The 27,708-nt window shown below is 36.2% G+C and overlaps 1 long non-coding RNA gene across 2 annotated transcripts; it reads left to right on the top strand.

Annotated features, from left to right (window-relative positions):
- Window positions 1–13,054: 13,054 nt before the first annotated feature.
- Window positions 13,055–21,460, top strand: LOC125321999. 2 transcript variants are annotated; one of them, XR_007201800.1, is made up of 4 exons: window positions 13,055–13,112; window positions 18,035–18,105; window positions 20,320–20,407; window positions 20,518–21,460. It is a non-coding gene; the product is annotated as an uncharacterized LOC125321999 (long non-coding RNA). The 2 variants fall into 2 exon arrangements; XR_007201802.1 differs by having other exon boundaries at window positions 13,057–13,134.
- Window positions 21,461–27,708: the final 6,248 nt, after the last annotated feature.

A 27,708-nucleotide genomic window follows, 5' to 3' on the forward strand; every position in this document is an offset into this window, starting at 1 on the left:
TATTCAATGCCTCCCTCATCCTCAGCTAAAGTAAATGACTGTTGTTTGTTCAGGGAATGTATACATTTTTCAGACATTTGCTGCAGAGCAATTATCACAGAGTTTATGCTAAAATGGGACTACAATGAATTGGCCTGTATAAAACTGTTTAAACAAGCTCAAACAGGGCAAGACAAGCCTTGATGAGCTCTGAGATCTATGCTGTCACATTGACATGAAGGCTACAGCCTGTGACTCTATATCGAATATCTTATATAGTGGGCTATGAAAAAGGATGGAAAACAATTTAATATTTGGCTTTTTTATCCTTGATCATGCCATATATGTCATCTGGACCTATTCTGTGAGCTCTTTCAATAAAAAGTGAGTTATGCTTTCCACCGGTGACACATAATTTCAGATCTACAGTTTCAAAACCTTCAAGATGCAGTACCTATCACTGAGACTCACTGGGTATCACTGGGTTCCTATTCCCAGTAAAAGCCTATTGATTAATGAGCTTTCTGCTTGTCTTTATAAGGTCAAAAGCCTCACTGGCTGCAGTGAAGGATATCTGAGGACTTCAGATCATACTGAAGCAATTTGAGCATAACCTTCAGAGGACAAAAAATTAGAAACCAACCAGTAATTGCAGGTAGTCAGAGCTCTACCCTAAACAGTTAATCTTCAGAGATTGGTAAATGTATATTAATTGATTTACCGCCTATTACTACTCTATTTTGGAAAGAAAATTCTCAAGACAATAAATAAATGACTGGATATCCATTACTGTAAGAAAATTACATTTTTAGCATTAATTATGTATAAATGAAGTAACTTATCAAAGAATAGTTGCATAACTTAATATCGGGTAAATTTACAGTTGTGGAGGAGGTAGAAGCCCAGTGTAATGTTTCACAAGCAGACAGAAACTACTTTATAACAAGCAGTTAATCATTTTCTGGATCTCTGGTAAATACAGACTATACACTCGAGCCCATCTTCAATATTCTTGTAAGATTATTAATGGAAATTCATTAAAAAAAAATTCTGACAAGATCATAGAAAAAAACCCTGAAAATTTGAGACGAAATTATTAGTAAATTGAGATTGCTCTGTACATGTGTACCTAGACAAGCTTACCTTAAAATTAAGTTTTTATAGCAGAAGTTTTCTACTAACAAACTTAGAAAAAGTATCATCACCTGTCCAATTAAACAGAATATACCAAGTACAATGGTGAGTATTCACCTTACCTACTGTCACTTCACACGTGAGCTAGAAGTTAGCAATGTCCCTGAAACAGATTCTCAAGATATTTAAAATGTCAGAGCTCCTTTAGATTTTTGTCAGCTTACTTCAGACTTTGTTGCTCTTCAGCTCCTTTGTTCTTCTGCTGAGGCTGCTGCCAGCAAGGTGCCAGTTCTTGCTATAGTAATTCCTGTGACATACAACATGGACAGCTTTGACATTGCTGACTCTTTCCATGGGAGACAAGCAAACACCACCTGACAGATACTAATGAATTTCAGCCCTGGTGGCACAAAGGAAATGTTCACAGCAATGGCTGAAGATGTGTACCAAGAAAGCAGAAGTTTGTGGTACAAAGAATACAAGTTTGTGGTACAAACCTACCAGTGCATATCTGCAGCATGCCTGGATGGAAAATACACAGTCACGTCAGCCAATGACTCATGAAAAATTAGGGACTTTCCTTCTAATTGAAACAGCAAGAAGTTTTGAATAAATAGCTCCAAAGCAGAGGTCAACTCAAAACATAATGCAGAATGATCAGCAGGAGAAGAGAATGAGTGTCTGGCAACAGGCAGGTCCTGAAGCTGGCTGGATGCAGGGGGAGGAAGTATTGACAGATTTGTTACGTTGTCCCTTGCACTCAAACCCTCTTGAAAATGGATTACTGACAAGAGAACTACACTGTCGGTGATATAACCCTTCCCCAGAGGAAAACTAGACCTCGCTGGGCGAATAATACCTACCAAAGCCAAGAAAGACAGTTTGGAGGCAGACAATGAAAACACCCTCTGCCTACAACACAGGTCCAGTGTTCTACTATCTCCTTCCATACAACACACTGTGAAATGTGTGCTCTAAGCATTATTAGACTGGAAAAGAGTGGTTATGACAAGCAGGAAACAAATTTTTTCTCATTGTCTTTTTTCCTGTGACATCATAGTGGCAAAGTCTTTCTAAAGAAAACACAGAAATCATGGCAATGGTTAGTGTTTGTCCAGAGGTGTTCAGGGAAGTGACAGGAACAAAGCACCATCACAGAGCAAAAGCCTAGGTGAGGAAGACATTAGGTTTTCAGTTAATAGCTAAGAATTTATTTTGAAATTATAAGTTCTAGCACAATAGAAACCAATTAGCAAAAACTATTCACCTTGAGGGAAGGTAAAAACTGGTGGTATACATCAAATACAGTATGATATCTTCCATTCCAACATATGAACTCTTAGGAGGTTTTGAAGATGGGAACTTAAGTGAAAACTTTCCTCTTTCTTTCTGGTAATAAATTACCTTCTGACAGTGTAATCAACAGCTGTAGAAATAAATTTTCTCTGGAATTCTTGAGAATAAAACAAGATCAAAACCTGCTGGCAACATCAACCGGACCCCAGTTTAGAGTTCAATTTTGTATTTAGTTTTATTTGATGGAACAAATAAACACAGCTTAATAGACACAGGGGTTTTTGAGAGAAAATACACTTTGTTGGTTAGGAGAAGAGGGCTGAAAACTTTGTTTCTAACTCCTAACTTGCGACTTAGGAAACTGCAATCTTTAATATTCCCATATGCTATAGGAACATAATTATATGTACTACTGATGGACAACTGCTGGTTTAAATTGTTGTGGACAGTCAGACCAGATGATCAGAAAAATCTTCTTTTGTCTTAAACTCTGTCCTCCTAATGTTATCATAAAGATGGGATTTATTAAAGTTTAGATGCATCTTTAAGAGTCTTGGAAAGACATTATTAATGCCCATTTGAGTAATGACTTTTTTTTATTTAATTAAGCACAAATGAGAGTGTATTTCTCATGACAAGTGGCCACATTTCTGGCAGACACTCAATGATACAAGAGTGGAAATGATTTATCAAATAAAGAGAAAGGGGATTTTAAAAATCAAAGTGCAACAGAAAATAAAGCTAAAACTGGAAAGTCACAGAAAAATAATGCTAAGACTGGAAAGTCAGCCTTAGAACAAAATCTCATGAAACAAAAAATAGAACAGGTCAGAAATGTGCCAGAATGTACAAGACAGATGGGGTAAGGGTTGCTACATCTAAGTTCCATACAAATGTCCAAACAAGTAAATTATAAGTAGTTACTTAGGAAACACATCCCTGCTAGCAGTTCCACCACTAAAGGGCACAATGTCAGAATTCTCAGTGCAACAATCTGCAGTTAATTTAATTTGTTAGCAGAATTGCTTTCTGAAATTTTAAATAATACTGTTACATGCCTCCCACAGTCACTCACAGCTAAAAGCGCTTACAGAATGAAAGCACTGTGCAGCAAAATGAAAACAAATCTGTCACCCCCACAGAAGTATACACATCTCCAAAATGAGAGAAATGGGCATTTATCCAAAGAGTCTGCTAGCACCACAACACTAGTTGATCTTTGATTTGGCTCACTTTTGAAAAAATAATTGGGATTTTTGTTGAGCTGGACTATCCTAAACTTAAATCCCACTGGGGATGGGAGGTAGAAAAACAGGGCCAGTGGACTGTGGCACAGCTGCCTCTTCTAGAAAAAATCAATTCTTTATTCTTGTTTTCTTAAATTTGTATGAAAGACAGTGGCAAAGGAAGTGCAATATTCCTTTTTCATACGTTGGAAATGAAGGGAGCCTCCATGATTTTCAGCTTTGCAGAGGCAAGCAGCCACTTTAAAGCCTATACTTACTCCACATTTTTGTCCAGGTCTGGTACCAGAACACCAAAAAAAAAGAGAATGCAATGGAAAGCATGAAAAAAAAAGTACATAACTCATGGCAACAGCTCCTGTGCTACTTAGAATATAAACAGGGCTATCAACAGGAATACCCAATATATGCAAGTACAGAAAAGTTATGCTCAGGAGGCAAGACTTGGCAGACATGAGGCTCATGGAGGACAGAGCAGGTGTTTACCAGCAATTGTGTCCATGCATGCTCACATGGACTAACAATGGCATCTCTTAGATTCCCAGATTTGCTCCTGAATGCAAACTTTATTCAAAGTTAAGGCTGCTAGGGGAACAAGTCCTACCACTTGGACAGGCTTTCTGATCAAAACAGATGTGGATGAAGTACACACAATTAAAGAAACTTTCTATCAATCTTTTAGTAAATGAAGGTCTTCCATTTCTGTCCCAGTGTAATGCCAAGAAGGCTGAACAAACTCCTATCCCATCCACAGAACTAAAACGCCAATAAAATTAAGCAGGATTAAGACATAACCATAATTATGATGATAAAAATTAACTTTAAAGACAAAAGAAGTGTTCTTTTAATTACTGACAGTAAGTAAAATGTCAGTGGATGTTGCATAAATTGGAAAATCATTCACTGTGTAATAGAAGCTCCAAATAGGCTTATAGATGAAAAGTAAATGAACTGGAAAAGAAAGAATAAATGTGCTGGGAATGCTGTTTTTCATATTATGTATTGTGTGAATCTGAAGAGATCCCACTAAACTGGCTTTTTCACTTCAGTTTAGATGGAAATGTACTGGCTTAATAGAGAAACACATTTGCATTTCATTTCTTAACCTTTCTAAGCGTTTAAGAATATTAAATCCATTTCCTTTCCATAAGTACTAAAAAATTACATATTTCATTGTCAAAATCATATATCCAACATTATAATAATAATTTTTCCCAGGATCATTAATCTCCAGATACAGATGATGTATTTGTCTTAAATATCAAATAACTTGCTTTATTTTACTGAAAAATGAAGTGAAAGTATAAACAGGAGTAAGAAATTACACCCTGGTTGATCTGACTATAAGAATATATTCAATTTTATCTTTCTATAAAGATAAAAGGCAGAGTAAATACGCATGGCAGAACCCGGGTAGCATCCTCTACCTCCTCAGTCAATACTTAGGCTTTAAAGCCCTGCAGCCAAAGGAAATGCTATTAATAATTCCAAAAAGCTTTGAATCAAGACCTTTGGAAGTCACCAGGACTATTCACAAGTATAATATTACAGTGTATTGTGGTGGCTGATTGACCAGTGGTACAAGAGGCAGAGAGAGCTCTTGGTGAGACAGTCTCTGGTGCCAAAGACTTAGGTTACAGTGAGGGAAAGAAGCCTCTCCCAGGATGCCGTGTTGGGTTTCGGTAATGTACCCCAGTTCAGCTTCCCCGCTTGGATCCTGTGTTAGCCACAGCCCTGTACTTACCCTGAGCTGTCACGTGCTCGGGGTCATTGGCCTCTGGAAACCTTCACAAGTTGTAGCAATGAACTGCTTTCTGTGGAACTCTAAGCAAGGACCCTTCTCAACTCCTTGCCGTCGGCTCAATATTACTGAAGCCATCCCTGCGTCTGTGCGTTCATGCGTGTGAGCCACAGAGCCGTAGGGGACGCAGTAATAGTGAATTCCTATGCTTATCGGCCTTGTGAAGCCAGAACATATTTCTGACACTGGTTGCAAAGCCTAAACCGGCTTTTGTCATAGGGAGCATCAACCCATAGTTCCTTAATACAGTATTTAACTGGGATAATAAATGCTCCATCTTTCTGATTTTTCTGCCTCTGTTCATCTTTCAGGCATTCAATTCCAATATTTTCATCTAAGTTTATATAAATTATATCATACCCTTTTCTTTGTCACAGTTGTTTTCTTCTTATATGCAAATATAGATGTGTAACTATGGCAGGAACATGAGTCTGAAATTTCTCCCACCAGTCTACAAAGCTTTTTGTTACAACAACTGATAATGTTTTCAGATTGAAATTCTTAAGATAAATGAGTTTTTTATTAGATAAATGAAGATGGTTAATAGTCCTTAAGATTGTGAAAAACCCACTTTCATCATACTTATAATTACTATTCCATTACCACCATCTTCAGGTTTCTACCCAAGCAAATATCAGATGAATCTAGAACACAGATAGAAATTGAAAGGCAAAAATGAAAATGTTGTCAGAGAGCAGTGTTTCCTGAAATATTATAAAATCATTATGGATTAGGCAGCGCAACATCATGTGTCTGGGGGGTTTTTTGGCTTTTTTTTATATTTGTCTTAGCTCTGCTTCTTAATATCAGACCTTTCAAATAAGATTTATAAGGTAAATCAAATAGAGTCTGATGAGTTGCTTTATGGGGCCCAAAAAATGACACTAATATGGTATTTATAACCATAATTTTTGATCCATTCCTTCATATTTTTTAAAAAATGAGAAACCTCTAGTCTCTGAATATACCACATGTACAGAAGGAAGGGTTGTTAACACCCCATGTAATACTCCTACATCCAGGACTTCATTTAAAACCTTTCTACAAGTTTCTCTCAGGTCTGTTTTCCCAGTTTATTCCTAATCTATTTGTTCTGACTGTGGTTTTGATTTACACTGTCATATCCACAGTTTTTCTCCTCTTTCACTCAGATACAGAAACATTCACAGAATCATAGAATGGTTTGGTTTGGAAAGGACCTTAAAGATCATCTAGTTCCAATCCCCCTTCTGTGGGCAGGGAAACACTCCATTGGACCGGACTGCCCAAAGCCCCATCCATTAAAGAAATGGGGCATGCCTAACACCAAAAATTTCTTTGTAATACCTAATCTAAACCTGCTTTCTTGCATTTAAAGCCATTCCCTTTTGTCCTATCACTACAGGCTTTCACATAAACTCCCTCTCCAGCATTTTTCTAGGCCCCCTTTAGGTACAGCAAGGCTGGTCTAAGGGCTCCCCTCCAGCTGAATCCCATGAACTCTCCCAGCCTCTCTCTACAGCAGAGGAGCTCCATCTCTGATTGTCTTTGTGCCCCTCCTCTGGACTTGATGTAACAGATCCACACCCTTCTCATCCTGGGGGCCCCAGAGCTGGATGCATTACTCCAAATAGGGTCATCCATCAAGCAAGGGACAGCCAGCTGCCTTGCTGGTGTATGTGTAATTTAGTTTGTCTGAGTTTGGGGTAGTGCTGAGTACCAGCACTTTAGATTATGGTTTTTGGTTTAGCTGGTAACATGAAATAGCTAATGTTTCATTTCATTTACTGAAGAGTGGTTTCATTCACAGTGTGAACAAGTTTTAACTCAACACTTAAAACTCATAATATTCATGCAAGCAGAAGGGACAACTGGTTTTAAATGGGTCTGCCCACCTGCTTTGACTACCAGTGGTGGTTGTAGAGCTTAATTGCCTGAAGTGTGGCTTATATAATTGTCTCTATTTCAGGCATAATATACATAACTAGGTGATCATAGATATAATGCAGGTGATTTCAGATTTTTAAGGCTTTCCTGAGTACACTTATTATTATTACTAGGATTTTCACAGGTATATAATGATTTTTAAAATAAAGTCTTAATTCATCCCCTTAAACTTTTACTAACATAGTGCTATACTTGGAATTGCAGAAATTAATTTTTCTAGTTTAGTTATTCAAACTGACATTTTATCTAGACATCTGCTTCTGTCAAAAAAAGATCCTTTATTACATCTCAATTTTTTATAACTCTCTTTTTTCAAACACGTTGTATGTATAATATTATTTTCTTTATTTTTTCAAGGGCTTTTTCCTTCATAAAAGTAAAAAGTAAAATACCATTTACTTTTTTAAATGAAATATAATAACGGTGAAAACAGTTGTGGGAGGGGAGATGATTGTTGTTGCCAACTTGTTGTATGGATATTTTTATAGCATTAGCATACAACTTTTTTACCTAGAATCAACATGTGCTTGATTCAGGATGAACACAGCAAGAAAACGTCTTTGTTTCTTAGTGCTTTGTTTCAATGAATGAATTTGTCCCATGCAAGCAGATTACTGAGGAAAAGCTAAGATGCAGGAGTGGATCTGGATATTTTTTCTGAAAATGGTTAAATTTTCTGAAAGATATGAAGAGGAAGAGTTCACTCAGCTATTCAAAGTGTTCATACTTTTTAGTGAGTGATTTTACTGCTATCAAGTGTATGCAAAGGCAGCTCACATTCACTTGATGCCTTCATCATCAGAAGTACAGGAACACAGTGGCCCAAATTTTATTTGATACACTGTTGTGTATCAAATTTTATTCTGATACACTGTTGCAGTCTTAAGCTTTATAATAGCAATGAGAAAATTATGGACAAAGAAGCTGGTTTTAAAAAAAAGGCAACAACAATGGAATGAGGTAATTCTTTTAATGGATGAATATCTAATTATGCTGACAAATCATAATTTAGACCTTCCATAACCATAAACATTAAACCATAAACATTAAACCTACAGTAAAAAAAAAATACCATGTTCTCAAATATATCAGCTTCTAAAGAGAAGCTTCTCTAATAGATGTACATACTCCAGCTATGAATTTTCCTCCAGGAGTTCCAATATGCATAAAAGGGAGGAGGTCAAATAGCCTGACTAACAATGAAGCTAAGCAAAGGCAGAGAGTATAGCAAGACAAATCTGATGCCATCACAATTTTGAAGAAATGACCATCATTCTTCTGCTGCTCATCACTTTCTTGAAAATAAATTAATTAGTAAATTAGATTTACTACTTTGTTACAGAATGTGAAAAACTTGCCACTGACCTTGAAAAAAATTGTGGATATTTATTTAGGAAACATAGCAGAGAAGAATGCAGTTTTCCACTTCTCTATAGGAAGCAAAAATTCTGTTCTACTTCCACCCCACCAAGTAAATAATTTGCAGAATTGTCAGCACTGAAGGAAGGAGCCACTAAGATAAAGTCACGCACTCACTAAACTAATAATGTAATTATAATCATCAGAGCAACACTGCAAATGGCCTTGATGGTATTGCTTGACCCAACAACCAGCCAGAAATTATTAGGAGGTTTGTTGGAACTCTTTTTTAAACTGGCGGACTTTTCCAATTAAAACGGTATTTGCTGCCTTTGTCTCTAAAACAGTCAGTTATGGAAAGATTTCCCAATAGTCCCCAGCACACAAATATTACGTGTCATTAAAACCATTAAAGTTCTTTTTGGGAGCTGATTGCTTCTCTTATTGCTCTACTTTGGTCGATTGCCAATATTGTTAGAAATGCATATGTTTTTGTCAATGTATCTTTGTAGGGTGCTCAGTTATGATTTCTTTATGTGGTACCAATACCATTAAAATCTGTGGAAGAGAAAACTTCTTGCCATAGAAACATCCAGATAAAACAGCTTATTTCTTAGGTAAGAAGCTGGCGCATTCATACAGTCTTTGAAGGTACATAAGATACAAAGTGTGGTCGCCAGTGAGCCTAGAATACAACGCACAAAGAGACTCCACTGGTAGGACCGCCCCTAGTACCAGAGATTCCTCTCCAGGTTAGGGTGACCAGAAAGGCTTCTCCCACGATGCTCTGTTCTGCTATGTTAATGTACCCCAGTTCTGCCTTCCTGGTTGGCCATTGGCCTCTCCACCCCCTTTTTACCTTATATGTCCCAAGCCCTAGAAGTTTTTCCTCTCCAGGTTCCCCCAATTGCCCCTTGCCCCATAGCCACTCCCTCAGAGTTTCCTATTGGCTCCCATTCCCTAGTCCCACCTGTGTACCACCCCCGTGCCTTCAGATCATTGGTCTCTGATGCTCAGCCCGTTCCCATACTTAAACCTGGACCTTCCATTGTCTTTTGTCTTCATCCCTGGGTTCCTTCATGTTGTGGCTACAATAAAGCTGCATCTGTGGAACTCTACACGGAGACCCTTCCCAGATCTTTGCCATGGACTCATGCTACTGGAGCTATCCATTTGTGTGTGCATGCACTCGTGTTTGAATGTGTGCTGATGCTGCTGAGCGGCTTCGCTAAGGAGATGCTTTTGAAATGTCACTGCATCACGCTCCGGCACTGCAAAGCCACACGTGGCAAGCGACAATAAGGCACAGAAGAAATTTCAAATAATCATCCTGTGTTACATATGTATAATTTTATTCCTTTTTTTAATGCAGTGAAAGTCTATTCAATGAAACTATGAAGAAATTTAAATTTATTAGCCAAGGAAATATTAGTGGCATTACATTTTATTGTTCAACCGTAGAAAGTAGGTTTGCATTTAAATGTGTGATGAAAGAACGTTTTCTTCTTGCATGCATGTAAAAATAATTAATTTAAAAAGCACAAGCAAAAGCACTTGCAATAAGTTAACTAAGATACAATGAAAAATAGATCAGATATTTTTGTTTAACTTTTTACTATTGTCATTACAGTAATGTTCTTTTCATTTTGTGTTAACTTACTATGCTTAAAATGATGGGGTCTTTAAAGATGAGGCCATCACCAGTAGCTTGGATTCAGTGTGTTAAGACCACGAACTGCATTGTTTGGAGAAGACTCCAAATGCAGTATTGAAAACCATAAATATAGCTCATCAGCAAGTCAGACTTGGATACAGAAGTAATTAACTGTGTCAGAAGAATGAACATTCTGCCTTCAAGGAAATAACAAAAGTTGCATAGAATTTGCATACAGTATATGAAATATGGAAATTTTTCTGTAAACAGATGTTTTTTCAGCTTTGATTTACTGTCATCACTAAATGATGAGGATGTGCATGAATACTAATATGATGGTATTACATTATTCATTTACTAGAGAAGGGGAGAAAAGACAGAGCGAGAAAGAGAGAGAGATAGAGAAAGTAAATTGCCTTAAATTTGTAGAAAGAACTTTTTTATTTGATGGAGGTTAAGTAGATAAAGAAACAACTTGTTCAATTTGATGCTGGAAGAGAAGGTAGGAGGTTCACACAGAAAATTTTAAAATTATGTGGACATAAAAGCTTGAAACGAAGGAATAATACTGTTTATACAAAATATATTTTTGCTTTATGGCTGAAATTGAACACAAAGCTCATATGTAAACACTCGAAAGACAGGTTTATTCTCTTTCTGTGACAGAAGTTTTCATGTGTTCTGGTCAAATCTTCTCAAGAAATGGCAGTGGGACATAATCGAAATCTATCTGGACCTAATTTTATCCAGCCCAGCTGACCAGCTTGAATTTTAAAAGACATTTGAATGCCTACCTTTAGCCTGTGAAAATAGGTGTCAAGTTCCTACTTAAGTAAATGGCGTGAAATTTTAAGCACTGTTGATAATGCTTAGAATGTAGACCAATTCCAAAAAGGACTGAGAAAATAAAATATAAGCAGAATATTGTAAGAAAATAAAGAGGGTCTTAAAAAAGATTCTTACATCATATTCAGTAGATGTCCTACAGACTTATGATTGTTTACACTGCATGTGTTCTATTCCAATTTTCTATTTTCTTAGTGTTTGATAATGGTCAATGCCATTTCAGTTCAGTCATTTTCACAGCTGTCTTGTATTTCCTATGTCCTCTTACAATGAATGTAAAAATATACTTTAGGCAAGCTTAAGGAGAAAAATCTGGATATTGTCATGCTGCAGGGACACAGTTTTGTATCCTGGAAATCTACTCACTATTGGAATCTTGTGTTGTGCATATGCTGCTTACATAAACAGTAGATTTGTTTAGATCAACAGCATAAATAAACATTCACCTAATACTAATCAACTTTTAACTCAATGCTCTGTACAAATCCTGTTATATGAGTTTTATACATATAATCAGTATGTAAAACTAAGAATGTCCAAAGTCTTCTCCACATGAAGAGCTTTGGACATGTAAACAAAAAAATCTGCCTCAGAGTCTTTTGCATGAAGATTCAGTTGGAGGCCTGTCACTAGAGGTGTCCCCCAAGGTCCCATACTGGGCTCAGTATTGTTTGACTTTTTCATCAGTTGCTTGGATGAAGGTGCAGAGGCGTCATTAGCAAGTTCACTGATGACACAAAGCTGAGAGGAGTGGCCAATGCCCCAGAGTGCTGTGCAGCCCTTCGGAGGGACCTTGACAGGCTGGAGGGATTGGCAATGAGGACCTGTCTGAAATTCAGCAAAGGCAAATGCAGGGTCCTGCACCTGGGGAAGAATAACCCCACACACCAGCACAGGCTGGGGGCTGACCTGCTGGAAAACAGCTCTGAGGAGAAGGACCTGGAGGTCCTGATGGAAAATAAGCTGTCCATGAGCCAGCAGTGCCCTTGTGGCCAGGCACGCAGAGGTTACGCGGGGCCATCCTTCGCTAATGAAATAATAGACTGTATAGACCATTTCAGACCTGTGGGCTCAAAGATAGTTCTAACTTAAGGTATCAATAAGGAATTCTAGAATTTCATTAGCAGTGTTAATGACAATCAAACTAGGTGTGAATCAAAATCCTATTCTGCTATTATTTATTTTGGTATTTCTGTTTTACAAGGATCATTTTATTTGTGTATGTACACCAAAATGTTGAGCTAACATCTTCAGTGAGCACGAAAGTCATTCAACAGACACCTGCAGAAAGGCTGGATCAGATAATTCTTGAGTATGAATTACATTAGTTTTGTGAGAGTAAAATCACTCATATTTCAATCCCAGACTCACTAAGAAAATAATCACCCCTTCATAAAAACCACTCATAAAATATTTAGTCTTCAATCATTGAGTTATGTTTACTAAGGTTTCTTTACATGCCATTAAAAATCCAAAATTTGAAAGTAATACAGCAACATCAATAAAGGCCAATATTGCAATGACAAACTCTGTATGCATCAACTAGCCAGATTTTGCCTTGAGTGATGTCACCAGGTTATTTTGAAGTTTCTATCTGACATTTAAGTTAACTGTTAAATATAAGTATGGGAACCATCTGGAGATCTATTGTAGGCAGAATATTCCAATAAATGTGATGTGCAATGATGACATGCCTTTAGATTATTTATATCTTCTGTTTGATTGTAATCTGAACTGATAATTTGTTTCCTATTTTTTAGAAAATTCAGATTTAAATCTTAGTACTAATTTTTGCATATAGTTTTATTTTATTACAGTTTCCTCTGGAGATCTGACTCTAGATCTTGGACTCACTTTGCTGAACAGGAGACCAGTGAGTCAAGTTTGTTTACAAAGTGAGCAGTGCCCTGGTCAGGACAAGATGTTGTTGCTTGGTATCTTCACCTTAAAACATGTCAAAATGGCAGTGCAATAGTCAAAATGATAAATTGAGAGAATAAGTGTGAAGAACTCTCAAACCTTCTCACAGATAAGAAATGAAATATTCTCTGCAATCAGCAAAATAAATTAAGTCAGGAATTTCATGCTTAATTGTGTATGGTCAGTCACCTGAATATTCACAATACCCTGCATCACAGTGAAAAATTAAGGAATCATTTCTGCTGATTTCTTGGACCAAACCCAGCCAATTTTTCTGTTAAGCAATAAATTATACTGTCTTGATATACCTCTATTTATCCTGTGAACTCAGCCTCCCAGCAATTCTCCTCTCGTATTAGTCCTGAACAGCACCAGAGCTCTGTATATTATCTGCTTCCTGAGGGTCCCAAAAAATTCCATAATGCCTGTGGAAACCTTAACTAGCTTTTCTTCACCCTCAGGTTGGGGGAAGGAATAGATATGAAAGACTGACTTTCCCATAACTATTAAATATGTGCTGTTCTACTCATCTTGAATTTCAAAAATTATTTTTCTGTGTCTGTGACCCACTGTGACTATTACACCAATTAAAATTCCATGAATTGTGGCTGAATAGTCTTTAAATATCTGGCTTCATGTTCCTAGGGCAATTTAAAATTCTTAAACGTGTCACCAGAAATTATCGTAAACAGCACTATTTTAATTTTCACTTAGCTATGCATGTGAGGTTTCACCTTATCAGCCCTGACCCAGCAAAAAAAGCAAGAAAATCAGAACCTTTGTATTGGCACTATTCCAGATTTTGGCTGAAGGCTTATGCTTCATTAGACTTAGATAATTTAATATCATTTCATTAGACTTAAACAGAAATAAATCTAGGCACCATTGGTTTATGAATCATCAGTCACAGTCTGGGCATTTCAAAGCAAGCCACACATGCTTGCCAACAAAAATAGGTGCTCCAAGAAAAAGCCTGAAGAACCCAAGGATGACAATTCTAATGGAAGATGATCACCAGAGATAGGTGGTGTGCAGAAGATTTAAATCAAGTAATATGTTAAAAATTGTTTGGATTCTGTTTTACCTCTGAAATCCATCCTAACCTGAAGTTAGATTTTTAGAAAGCAATTCAATAGCACATCTTGTACATTTATATCACTGATGCATCATTGCTAGATATTCTTTGACCACACACCTGTTTTCTCTCTTCCAAAAGCCCTGAAGAAACAATCCCATGCATATTAAAAAGAAGAATAAACTGTAACCCAGGAAGCCATAATATACTGTAGTCTTTTCAATTAATAATGTCACAGGCAGTAGAGCACCTTGGAAACAGAAGCTTCACAATGCGCTACTCCACATTTCACAAGCAAAAAAGTATGACATATAGAGTCTTATTACTTAGAAGAACAATGGAGCTTGAAACTCTTGCATTAAGTTTGAGCAGCCTTGGTGAAAATGAGATCTCGTTCCCTCATTATGCAATCTGACATCCTTCATCTAAAACCAAATGAGATAATAAAGTAAGAGAGATGAGATATATTTTCTGCATAAAGAACCACATAATCCTTTATCTCATTTAAATAATAGATTCATAAAATCTTTTTTTAAACATCCAACTAAATGATGCAGTGAAATATTAATATATCTGCATATTTAATAATACTAATATCACATGCTAAATGATAGATTAATTTATATTCTTAGAGATATACCAAACAACACCAACACAGCTGTGATAGGCTCTTGAAGTTTGTAAAGCCCTACATATAGCAACAGGTCTCAGTATTGTGCAGATTCTGTGAAGTGCTGTGTATCAGCACAGCACTAAAATACTGACTATTTCATGCTTACATAAGTATTCATTGAAGAGGTGTCTGTGCTGATATTTGAGACTGAGTATCAAGAGATTGAGTATCAAGAGCTAACATTCTTAGTGCTTTACAAGGCAATTTCTTAACTTGTCATGAGAAAAGAATCTCACCAGTTGTTGAGAATCAACCTGATGCTGTGTTTTCAGGCATACTGAAAAACACGTGAGGCATTTACCCCATCCTTGCACTAGGAGTGGGGCCCAAATAGACCCTTTTCTCCTCCCTAACTTCTTTGTAGCTGTGTCAAGTTACTGTTAAAAATAAAATGTCAGATAAGAATTTAGATTAGTAAGCAATGAGCCATTAAACACAAATCAAAATTATCCTGACTTTGCCTGAAGTAGATGAGAAATGGAGATCCAAACACACAGCTGGGGAAATGCCTGACAGACTTAATCTTCAGAAACAACAGGGACAGGAACAGGAAAATGTTTCTTGTTTTCTTCTGTCTGTAAATTCTTTTCTACATCTTTAAAAATTTTTAAGTATTACACAGCCAGGAATTAATTTATCTTCATAACCACTTTTTTATGTACAGGAGGGTCTTCAGTCTCTTAAGAACCAAAAACTGAGGCATAGAATTGTAAGGCTGAAATCCAAAATAGACTGTGTTGAAATATCTAGTGAAAATTAAGCAGAATAGAGGCACATAGTTTGAATCTGAAACCCCTTAGAGGTCATTCACTACCTGTTTCTGGGGACCCCTAAAGCACTAAGTGCTTTATTCACCAACGTTAATGTTTCCAAAGTCATGGTGCTCCCTCAGAAGTACCCTAGAGCTGGCAGTGTGAAGCAACCTGATTAGTTGTTTAAAGTCCCTAATCCCAGTCATGGTCTCTGACACATTTTCTTATTTACTGGAAGTGGCAATGGGAATGTCATCTCATATGACTCTGCAGAATTTAACAACAGATACCACATGCTTCAAAAGGACAGTGGAAGACACAGCTACAATACACAAATACTCTGGAAGAAGGACTGACCTAGGAGTCTCTGTGTTAACACCTAGGCTAATGTCCTAGCAAAATGCATTTTTAACTTCCAGTTCCAGAAAATAACAAACACTGGAGACTCTGAAAGGGGTGCATTAGGATAGGGTAAAATGACTGTGAAAAGCACAGGTTCAGAGGAGTCTCACTGATGTCTAAAATATAAGTTTAGTGGAGATGACAGGAGAGGAGAAGGTCTCATCAGATAACAGCTGACAATATCATGTAGCCACAAAAGAAGCTGCATAATGAACAGAGTGAAGGAGCATAACCCCATTGTCCAAAGCTTTAGTGACAATGCAGAACAAATACTTTGCAGAGAATTAGTCCTTCATTTACAAGAAAAGTTTAGTTGCAGCAATAAATATAAACTACCTAGACTCAGAGAAGACATGAAGAGACTAAAATAATCTGAAGAACCAAACCAAGGCAAGCAGACAGAAGGGTAAACACATCAAAAGGACTTACTTGAAATAAAATGGTGTTGGGAGAAAAATTATCAGGCATAAAGTACCCATGACTAAATCTCTAACCGACAGAAGAGTGTAATTTTGGAATACAAACTGGGGCCAAAATGTCACTTTTAATCCACTAAAGAAAGATGTTGTGGCATATGGGTGTCTGAAATCACAGGGGACTGGATGTCAGCAGGCCAAAGGCACACTTTTCATTCCATTTTCCAGGGTGCAAGTGGAGAACTTGCAAAGTGAAGTGAAGAATTTTCCAAGATTTCTATGTGTACTAGAAGGGAAGGCTACTTGGTTAAAAACCACATTAGTGAAGGATAAAACTGAAAAATACATATTGCATATTGTGACGCTTACATATGTAATGTAAATCCAAATACTGAGTATACAGAATCTGTCCAAAGAAATGAGTCTAACTTTCCTGAAGTTTATAAATACATGAAAACTAGTAAATATATACTGATTTTCCACTGGTGATACTTATATGCTATTATTTCATAAAGTGTTTCCAATTTCAGAAAATAATGTGTATTTTATGGCTAATTTTCAAAGATCTAGGGTTAAAAATTAATCCAGTTATGCATGTGGAAAAGGCAAAAGATCTCGATAAAAGCTATTTCATAATACTTTCAGATATATTTCTTTCCTGAGGAGAAAACAAGGTGGTATCTCAGAGGACAAGCACAGACTACCCTAAGAATCCTCAGTGCATACCTTATAATAGACTTATTTATCTGCCCAGGAAAAGAGAAACAGGAAAAAGAATCATATTAAATAAGGGCAGGCCACAGTGATGAGAAGAGGAAATAAACATAAAATCAAAATATAGTGTGTATTTCCAGTGGTCCTTTCAATATCTCCTTTTTGCTTTCTGCCATCTTAAATGCATACACATTTGTGATGATCCAAGGTAAAACTGGAGCATTTTTAGTGCGACAACACAGTCCGATTGGTCCAAATTGGATTTTTTATCTATGTGGGAAGATAAATTATTTGATTTTACTGCCTACAGTGAATTTAGAGGTGTGGCAGTTCTAAAGGCTTCTTTTTAATGGCGAAGGTGATTTATTACAGTATAAGTAAAAACCCAGGAGCATCCAAGTGTCAACATTGCTGTCACTCTTTCAAAATCTAAACTCTCTTCAGTCTGACCCTCGCACTTTATATGAACATAAAGCACAGAGACACTTTGCTAATATATATTTTAATTATTTAATGTTCTCCTTCCCTCCAGCAATATATTCTTTCCAAGGTGCATTTCAAATTGTATATGGTCAGCCAAGAAATGACAGAACAGCTTTTTATTCAAAAAGAACTGCTTCCTTTAGGCTGGTGGTAGTATCATCTTTGTGTTATTCAGGATGATATATGTCCTCATACATAGTCTCCAAACATACTCTGTGGTATAAAGCCTTATTTATATAGGGATGATAGTTTCAGTAGAGCAGATTAAATGAAATGGCATAATTGAATGTAAGGCTAAAGCATGAATTCATTTTGAATTGCCTGGTTTTCATTTGCTAGCATTTGTTGTGTCCTATACAGTGAAATGCCAAGATGTTTGCCTGACCTCCTAATGAAAGTCCAAGTGATCAGCCATGTCCTACAAGACAAAGGTATGTGTGTCTGTACCTATGTACATATATATCTCTGTGTATGTATCTATACTTGACTATTCCCACATATGCACACACATATATATACTATTCTTGGTGACTATACAGAGTATAATTATATCTTTGCATGTTATGTATGCAATACATGCAACCAGCACATGCAGGAAGCATGCAAAAAGTGACTATCTAGTCATAACCTCGACTTTGAATTTGTTAGACAAGAACAAAACTATATGATGTCTGGGAAATAAAGAAGTTGAGATCTGTACCCCTTTTTCTTTTCTTTGTCTCATTTAGACCAAGTAAATCAGAAAAGTACTATCAGAGACTTTTTGGAATAAGACACAGGTGCATTTCAAGTAGGTAGAAGGTGGAGAGGTTTGAGGTTTGTTTAAATGCTTGTAATTAACTGATTAATCCATTGACATGGTTCCTTATGAAAAATTCAAGTTTTAAACAAAACTAAAACAAATCCAAACACTAGTTAACATAACTGATGATCAGACAACAGTAAAAAGACTTGTCTGTATAAAAATAGTAGACTAAGAATAATAAATTTTTGCCTAGCAAGAGCTTCTCCCACAATCAGTTGCGGCAATGAGTCAAAAACATTTTTACCCTCACTACTGTAGACAATGAGATACTGATACAAAGGCATATACATATTTCTTTTCAGTACATGGAATGATTCTAAAACTTAAATGTCCTCAGATCACTTTCAAGCTCATGTTTATCAAGACACAGACATTTTCTGTAAAATATTTCCCATGACCTAAACCCACTGGTTTTACAAAAATAAATTACTACTTGATTTTCATTCTTTAACATGCTTCACCTAAAACTAATGCCATTTGATTTCATCTCATAATATCATTATGAAGATATATCTTCATATATTCCAATAAAATAATCACTGCAATAGCAACTTGATTGCATGAAGAATAGTGGCCATCAGGATATATTATCATTATACAACGTGCACCTAAAATGAAGCAAATTTAAAGCAATGTTCTACCACTTCATTATCATGACAAATGAAGACTAAGTCATTTTACCCTTACGTTCTCATATAACTTCCAAATAGCTCAAAGTGTACAGCAATTAGTACACTTTGGAAAGATTCTCTTTTTTTCATAAGTAGTAGGACATTATAGATGGAATCAGCTTGAGGAGGGTATTGCCTGATGGAATTGCACCATTCTTGATTACACTTTAGAGAAGCATATCATTGTTTTCAGTAGATGGAATTACATGACATGAGAGCAATAATACACATGCTCTTTGAATTGACATTCCTTGTCTTCAATTTTTAATACCAAGGTGCACTATTATAATGGCATTATTTATGTTACCATGATTAGCAAATAATACTTTTCAAAACAATTCAGGAAAGATCTAGTTTGAAATATGCTGCGCTCTGGAACTAAAAATCAATCCAAGGTGTTTCAAAATGTTGAAGATGCAAAGAATAAGAAACAAACTGAAATCCTGAGCTACACATTCCATTGGCAAGTTTTGATGTAAAATACTTGGCACATGCTTGGGTGGTTTAGCCTTTAAAAAAAATAATATCAGAAGAGGTTATGGAAGTCTTTATAAAAGCCTATAGAGTAAAAAGTGCTTGCAATACACTTGTTATAATGCATCATATTTCTGGAGAAAAGAACATTTTTATACAAACCATAGAAAAAAAATTGCCAGTGAAAAACAGGCTTGTGTCTTTACGCCCATATGAAGTTTGGCTTCATATGTCTTTACACCATACTCAAGACAGAGGTGTTACTTTAGCAGTGATGGTTACTTCACTGAAGGTGGATGCCAAAGCAATGGAATGACAGGCATTTCTGCTTCCCACTGCTCTGAGCTGCAGATCCTCAGCACAGTTTGAACAGGTCTGGCGCGAACTAACTCAATAATGTAGATGGCAGCAACATTACTAAATTTTATTGTTTTAATCTGTATGACTTAAGTATAACATAACTTACTCCTGTTATTTGTCTTACACCAGATGGAATAAACCAAGTAACTAGTTGAAGCTGGTAGGTTAGGGAAAATAACAATCACAGCAGTCACATTAGAGAATAAACATTTTTCAACAGGTTTGATTAGATTGGTGCAGATGTTCTGCAAGCAAAATTTTATTTAAATACCTTATTATGGAAATCGACTTTAAAATCATTCCCTTGCATATTCACATGCTGTCTTCTTTATCAGGCAGGATACAGTGATCAGAAAGCACTCCACTACAGCTTCAGGAATTAAACTTCATCTGTATCTCGCTGCAAATAGAGGACCTGAGCAGGTAAAGGTGACTGAGACAAGATTAATCACATGAGGCATTTTGTATCACTGGCTATAGAAATTGTCAGCCATGCTGGCCAATTTCACCAGTTCTTCCTCCTTTCTTTCAAGGGTACAGACTATTTTCTGGTAGAGGAAAGACAGTGTTTACAGACCTCTCCCCTGGCACTCTGGCATAAGATGACAGAAGAGAATCTTGACTGCATCCATCCCAGCCCTATGCAGTTTGGAAAATGCACCACTTCCATCATGGGACAAGTTTGAAAAAATTCTTCATAAACTGAGATCAAGACAGAAATGTGTCCATAATTTTTGGAATAAAATTAAGTGCTAAGCAATGTTTCCCAAATTATCTCCCTGTAACTGTTCACCAACTGTTTCTGAAGCCATTTCTTCAGGAAATAATGAAAGTCTCAGAAACTTATCCTAGATGTCTTCTTCAGTTAACAAGATATGTCAATAATAAAACAGTGAGGGTAAAAGAGAATGGAAATCAAAATAAATTAGAAGTTATGAAGTGTATAGAAGTGGGAAAGGATAGTAAGTACTTTGGGAAAAACCAATTGTTGCCAGAACAAAACACAAAACCCCAAGTGTTTTAAGCACATTGAAAAATATTTTATTCATTATCAGATGGAAATGCTAATGATAATAATAACAGCAACAACTAACATGCAGACCGAAGTGTTCAATAAATATTTCTATTTTACATTTGGGAAGATGCAGGATAATGTACAAATTGAAAAATGTGGGAGACTATGGGGAGAGATGTGATAGAATTGGGTTATGGGCTGTGGGACACGCCTGCAGAGGCACATGGCAGCACAAAGGAGCACATGGCAGCACAGAGAGGCTTGTCTCCACTGGACCCTGGGGGGAGGAGGTGTCACACTGCAGACCCCTATGGAGAGGGACCTGCCCGGAGCTGACAGACGGGTGAAGTGATCACCCCACAGAAGGGCATTTAGGAGGCGTGTTACTGACGTGGCAACATGGGATAGGTCATGTAGTGAGAATTGCCATGTAAGGAAATACTGTGCCTTGAAAAAGTGTATGAAACCAGCTTCTTTCTTTTGAATAAACAATTCAGATTCCCTGCCAGTCTGAGTCCATGTCTCGGTCATTCACAGAAGACTTCACAATAATAGCTAAACAAACTGTTAATCAACACTTAGTAGTGATGGTCAAATTTTCAAACTAGTGGACAATCTTTGGTCTTTCCATGTTCCTTCAAATAAATCTGGAACTTCAAGGAAATGCTAAAATATTGTTGGAGTGTTTGCCAAAGTCACAAAAGGCAAAGAGGATTACAGGAGTAACCATTTAGATCAAACAAGACAAACTTGGAAAACCTGCTACAGGAATCAAATAATTTAATTTGTAATTGTCTTACAGGAAACTGATCTTGTCAAGCAAAGCTGACTTAATCATTGGATGAAATGGCAAATTTGTTTAAGTGTTCCTACTGTAGAAGTATAAGACTAAAGGACTAATAAAGGCATTTGAATTAACACTTCTAGTGCATAATGAGAAGATTGTAAATTGGCTTATTAGTCAAGCTTGAAAGGACAGTCTTTGTGACTCATAATTTTTCTAATAACAGCTAGATTTCATAGTATGGAACTACTGGTGCTCAGATCGGAATATAAAGGTCTTGCTTATAAAATGACACACCAAATAAAATAGATTTCTTAGTTAAGGATTGGTTTTCAAAATCTTGATTCAATACAGCTGAATGTAAACATTTACAGCAAGAAACAAGGAATGCAGTTGGGAACAAAAACTACAGAAATTATGTGGGAGCTATAAACAGCCAGATCCCAAGGAACCACCATGAAGAAAAAAGGGTTTAATACGATTGTTACTTGCAAAAACAAGGACTAGCAAAAAGGGAACTATGATGATTTTACTTCTGTTTAATAAGATCAAGACTGGAATATTCTGAAAAGAACCTACCCGGGAAGAAAAAATCTTTCTCAGCTAAAATATCATTTTTTTAAAAATTGAATTGAGGTGAAAATAAAAAATGGCAAGCAACTTCATAAAATGAAATTTCAGCGCAAATCTATCACACAAAAGAGAAAACAAAAACATGACAAAACAACTTCTCAGCTGGTATGCACATGAAAGACAGTATCTGAACTCAAGTCAGAAGTCTATCAGCTATCATATTGATTTTTCTGTAAGGTTTGATATATTAGATTTAGAAATGGGTTTTTGGAAAGTTTTAGTTTTAGAAAAGTGAATATTTTCCTATTAAAATGTTTTGACTATATCTGGTGGTTTAGAATAGTTTTTTAAAACTGCAAGATTTTTCAAATAATAAAAATAAAGTGTAATGAAATTATATAAGTAAATAGCACCTTAGGTAAAGGAAAGCACCAGGATGTTAAGGGACCACTTAGGTTATAGAAAGAAGCTGACAACTCCACCCAAAACAAGTGAAATGGGGAATAAGGATTTTATTTTATAATCAGGGTGATTAACCACTGGATGGGATTTCTCCAAAACAGTAACAGACTCTGCAGGTCAGTTTTTGATTCCTTCTAATCTAATTCCTGGATAAAATTAAATACCGTGTAGTAAAAAGGAGGTCTGACTGGATGGTCTACATGGTCTATAATCTAGTAATCTATTTCAGGCATAAATTTTCAGGGGGTGTGATACGGGCTACCCTTTCTGACACTGACAGTGCTTTCCAGCTGTAGGTGACAGTACACAAAGCAGTAATTAAGCTCCCCATTGGCATGTAACTGCCAATGTTACTTCAATAGCTGCAGACACCAGCACAATTTGAATAGGGAGCATTATATGTTAATATTTGAATTCAACAGATTTCTCCCTTTACCCTCAGTGAGGATAATTACAGCAAAGATCATTCTCCATAGCACTGTAGCAAGGAATTATGTATTCTAGTTCAACACACAGAGCCAAATTCCCCTTCTTATATTTAAAAATATTATTAATGGACTTGCTCTCAGTAAAAAATAGGTTATCATGTGGGATATATCCGAAGACTTTTACTGTCCTTCGTCAAAACACAGGGTAGTTCATAACTCAGCCAGAAATAAATCGTTCCCTTGATGCTACACTTGATTAGCATTCCACTAAAGCAAATTCTATATTGAATCCAAAGAAAACATCTTTATTTTGGTTGAACAAGTTAATCAATAAAGTAATGAAGGCATAATAGCAGCAAAATTGTCATTCTGTCATGTAACTGTATGTTTCACACCACATCTCAGAAAGGGAAAGGACATTGTATTTAGCTTATTTTTCTTGTTTTATGTGCAACATATTGTATTTAGTTTAGTTTTCTTGTTTTATGTACAACCCTCATTTCCTCCTCCTTCCTGCTATCATGTACATTCACTTCATCATCTCCTATTTCTGCCTCATGGAGCAAGGCAAGTCTTCTACCACCAGGAAACAGAAGAAATAGGACTGATTTACATCTGAGTTACAAGCCTCATAAAATTACCATACATAGTAGACATCTTATTTTAAATGTTATAGTATTTTATACACCTTTAATCGAAGTATCAGACCCATTGAAACAGCAAAGAAAGCAGTGTTTTGCCAATACTTACTACAATTTTTCCTAAAGTATTTAAAAAATATTAAATTAAGAATCAACATTCCCTCAGGAAATAAATGAAGGAGAGGCAATGTAAGCAGATCACTCACCCACTGCAGCATTGCCACTAGACAGCAATTGCTCACAACAGCTAGGAACAGATAGTGAGAAAAGAATCTCATATCCAGATGAAATGGCATGGGGAGTTTGGGAAGGCAGAATGCAATTATCTGAGATGGAATTTCATCAGGATGGTAAGGTTGTACCAACGGAACATTAATGATCACTTTAGAGCCTCCTTTGAAGGAGAGAAGCTGGACTCAGGTATAATAATGCACTCAAAGGATTCAGGGCATAGGGACAGAGAGATTTCAGATTTCCTACACCTCCTAGTTTGCACACTGAAATACAGTGTGCCCCTTTTGAGGCATTTTTTCCCTCCTAGAGTTCACCATTACAGTACCTGAGCAACAGGCTTAAAAGAGCTCTGACATGCCAAGGAGTTCATAAGAAGACTTCAGTCACAAAACAAAGCTGTAACTGCAAGACTGAAAGCCTCATGACTGATCTCAGCAGAAGGCACAGCCAAAACCCTGAAGGGTCCTGAGAACATTCAGGGGGATACGAGCTGTGGAGTGCACATTGCCCTCTTGTATCGTATAGACCCTGCAAGAGATGACATTGCAAACCCTTTTCAAGGCTTCTTTATCCTTCCTCAACTCTGAACAGCCATGAAGGAGGCAGATGCCACACAGCCCCAAGAACCTAAAGAAGCTCTCACTTATAACTTTCAATACCTCTGATAAAGATCACAGGACTATGTTCTTAACAGTGGATTATTCCTTGCTGCAAAAGTTTGATCTAATGTATTGCCAGATGCACTAAAAAAGGTACAGCACAGCACAGCACCACCTCACTAAGGCTTTAAGCACATAAACTGTTTGGATACATATTTCCTTGACACTTTAGATTACAATGTTATTTTTTCTTGGCACTTTTAGGAACTGGAATATAATGAAGTTTTGATGAACTGCAATATGGTCTGTTGCTTCTAACAAATCACTGTGACCAAAGCTGACCTCATTAGAAAGACTAATTTTTAATACAAAGGGCCAACCACTGGCAAAATTTAGTTTGGATTTTTTTAAGCATTCATAATTAATTTAAATAGCAGTTTCTATGTAAAGACAAACACAACCTTGACTGAAGAGGGGGAAATAAAAAGCTGGTTTATTACAGATTAAATTCTGTTCTGAGAATAGCCTGCTTGACAAGCAGAAAATCCACTCTGTACATCCTCAAAAATATGCAACTATCAGTCATTTCCAGTCAATAATAAAGTGATGAATTATCTCTGCTAATTTTTTTGTTTTCTATAATCCCAGAATTTCAGGTATATCAGAAAATTTGTATAGCCCTTTTCACTTCTGCTCACTTTTTCACTTCTGACCCCTTCTCTTTCTATTGGATTATTTAACTCGTAACACCTTTTACTGGTTTATAGACAAGACTGCTGTTGATATACGTATTCAAATTGACCCAGATTTGAGTTGTAGTGTGTGTTGAATGAGAGCAGTGGTGATCTCAAGCCTGTTTTATGCAGGGGTCCATAGTCCCAAAGTAATGTGAAAGAAAACCTTCGTAATACACACTTCATAGTGTGATACATTGCCATGAATATATTTCAGTTGTTCTTCACCTCTGCAATTAGTTCTGATCTCTTTCTTTTAGGATTCAATGTAGTGATTGTAAAGGTCTGCCCATTCAGGAGCCATGTTTCATGGAAGTAATTTCCCATATATTAAGGTAGGGGGACAAAATAGCCATCCTCTGAACAGTTTCTTATTTCAAGGTTCATACTCATTCCTAGGAATAAAATATTGGATTTGAGATTTTAACATAAAACATTTTTTTGGTCAAAATTCTCTATCAACAATGGAGCATAATGGGAAACTGACCTATTTCCCTCAGACAGTATGTCTGCTTTGTCCAACTTCGAATTACTTGCTGTCTGACGAAAAGGTGGAGCTACATCTGGAAATTGATCCATGAACTCTTCTGTGGCAAAATTGGCAGCAGTTTGGAGAAAAAAATCTTGTCTGTCTTGGAGACAAAAACACTTTCACAGTGGCAGATATATCTTATGGACAGTAATACAAGCAATCATTCTGAATTCACATAGTATATTACCTATATTCCTCATGAAACTAGGCAAGTTAAAGTATGTTCCTTTAAATCAGATAATATCTCACTGGAATTAACATCATATCTTTGAAATGATGGGAAAAAAATACACCAGTGATTACAAACAAGTGAATTTCTGGCAAACACTATCCAAAGAAACACTGATGTTGCTAATATATCTGATCTGTAACTATGCTTCTTATAGACTGTGTCTTTATTTCATCCTCAGAAATTAATTTTAAGGGCTAAAAATGTCTCCTTCCAGGACATTTTGGACTCCATTTGTGGGCACAGTTGCTTTTATAGTTTGGTTCAATACTGTCTAAAAATGTGCTATTTTTCATTACCTCGTGTTTTCCTACTCCTTTATTGGTCACTGTATTGAAGGGAAACTACATTTTTTAAAGTCTCAAAATTCAATTCATAAGAATTTCATATTTGATTAAATATTGAATGAGGGTTCTCAAATTTGATGTATGCATATCATAATGGTTCCAATAAATAATGCTTATAAGTATAGAAATATATATTCATCCAACAATGCAAACAAATATATCTATAAACACATATATATGGATATAAAAAGAAAGGGTATTTTTTAGAAAATGAGAACTCTGATAAAGTGACATTGAACAACTACGAAAAATAATAATGTGCACAAAGAAGTCCTAATGACCTTAAGAGGATAAAGCAAACTTTATTTAGACCATAATTCATAGCTATAAGTTAGGACAGGGACTATTCTACAGATGCAGCTGTAGTCATTAAAATTCAATATCACTACACTTGTGTCTAGCAGTGTCCTTTAAAATCTTTAGCTTTATCCCCTAAAGATCTTTTGGAAATTGAACTTCTTGACCCCGCACAGTCTTTTCCAGTCATACACTTCCTTCTGGTTATCTATTACCTGAAAAGGTCCAGATGGGGTCAAAGTCATTATCTGTAAATTCTGAACACCAGAGAGAAGGAAAAAAATAGTACAACTTTTCTGTTATCCCTAAAACATGGTTTTGGATAAAGAGTATTTTGTCCCAAGTATCAATAAATATGATGCACAGCTGGTGTATCCTTTTAAACACCAGGGAATCTATGGGCTGTACTACCTAGTTGAAAACATAAGAGCTGATGATGTAAGGACTAATAATAAATGTTTAGTAGGTATTCCAAAATCAGAGATGAATAGACTGTGGAGCCATAAAATGAAAGTGTAAAAGAAGTTCTTAAAGAAGATAAGCTTCCAAATCCTTTATACCTGTAATCATTGTAGAGATATTAGAAAAGTTGTGATTACTGAAACTTTCTTTACTTGGAATAGACTGAAGAATCTGACTCTGATAAAAGTGTTAGAAGAAGAGGCTTTAGAAAAATATATAAAATGAAATGACAGATGTTAATATTAGAAAAAATTCTGAAAAAGAAAAGAAAAATAAAATGTCAAGACTATAAACTGTGCTGCTAAACTAAATTCCTTAAAATTTAAGTAATACCAGGTGAATAGAACCTAGCAAAAAAATCTTTGAAAGCTCTGAAAATAAAATATT

This window comes from Corvus hawaiiensis, chromosome 1 (genome assembly GCF_020740725.1).
Source record: "Corvus hawaiiensis isolate bCorHaw1 chromosome 1, bCorHaw1.pri.cur, whole genome shotgun sequence".
In the NCBI taxonomy this organism is placed as follows: domain Eukaryota; kingdom Metazoa; phylum Chordata; class Aves; order Passeriformes; family Corvidae; genus Corvus; species Corvus hawaiiensis.